This window comes from Nomia melanderi, unplaced genomic scaffold (genome assembly GCF_051020985.1).
Source record: "Nomia melanderi isolate GNS246 unplaced genomic scaffold, iyNomMela1 scaffold0014, whole genome shotgun sequence".
NCBI classification, from domain to species: Eukaryota; Metazoa; Arthropoda; class Insecta; order Hymenoptera; family Halictidae; genus Nomia; species Nomia melanderi.
In genome coordinates this window covers 8,252,156-8,253,110 of record NW_027475130.1, presented here as the reverse complement: position 1 = coordinate 8,253,110, position 955 = coordinate 8,252,156, and positions in this window count along the sequence as shown.

The window sequence follows — 955 nt, the reverse complement described above, 5'->3', positions numbered from 1 at the left end:
ACCAGGGGCCGAGAAAACGACCGTCTCATGGGGCCGGACGCTCAGGGTCAGTGAAAAATCCAATATATATCTGGTGATATCTCGGGTGCTATTAGAGATAGCGCAATAAACCAAAGTGAATTATCTGCAGGAGTCCCTGGCGCATGAATCTGTGCAACGGGAACGACCTCGGACCACCAGGGGCCGAGAAAACCACAGTCTCATGGGGTCGGACACTCAGGGTCAGGGGAAAATCCAATATAGATCTGGTGATATCTCGGGTGCTATAACAGATAGCGCAATAAACCAAAGTGAATTATCTGCAGGAGGCCCTGGCGCATGAATCTGTGCAACGGGAACGACCTCGGACCACCAGGGGCCGAGAAAACCACAGTCTCATGGGGCCGGACACTCAGGGTCAGGGGAAAATCCAATATAGATCTGGTGATATCTCGGGCGCTATTACAGATAGCACAATAAATCAAAGTGCATTACCTGTAGGAGGCCCTGGCGCATGAATCTGTGCAGCGGGGACGTCCTCGGACCGCCAGGGGCCAAGACAACGACCGTCTCATGGGGCCGGACACTCAGGGTCAGGGTAAAATCCAATATATATCTGGTGATATGTCGGGTGCTATTACAGATATCGCAATAAATCAAAGTGCATTGTCTGTAGGAGGTCCTGGCGCATGAATCTGTGCAGCGGGAACGACCTCGGACCACCAGGGGCCGAGAAAACCACAGTCTCATGGGGCCGGACACTCAGGGTCAGGGTAAAATCCAATATATATCTGGTGATATCTCGGGTGCTATTACAGATAGCGCAATAAATCAAAGTGCATTGTCTGTAGGAGGCCCTGGCGCATGAATCTGTGCAGCGGAAACGACCTCGGACCACCAGGGGCCGAGAAAACGACCGCCTCATGGGGCCGGACCCTCAGGGTCAGTGAAAAATCCAATATATATCTGGTGATAT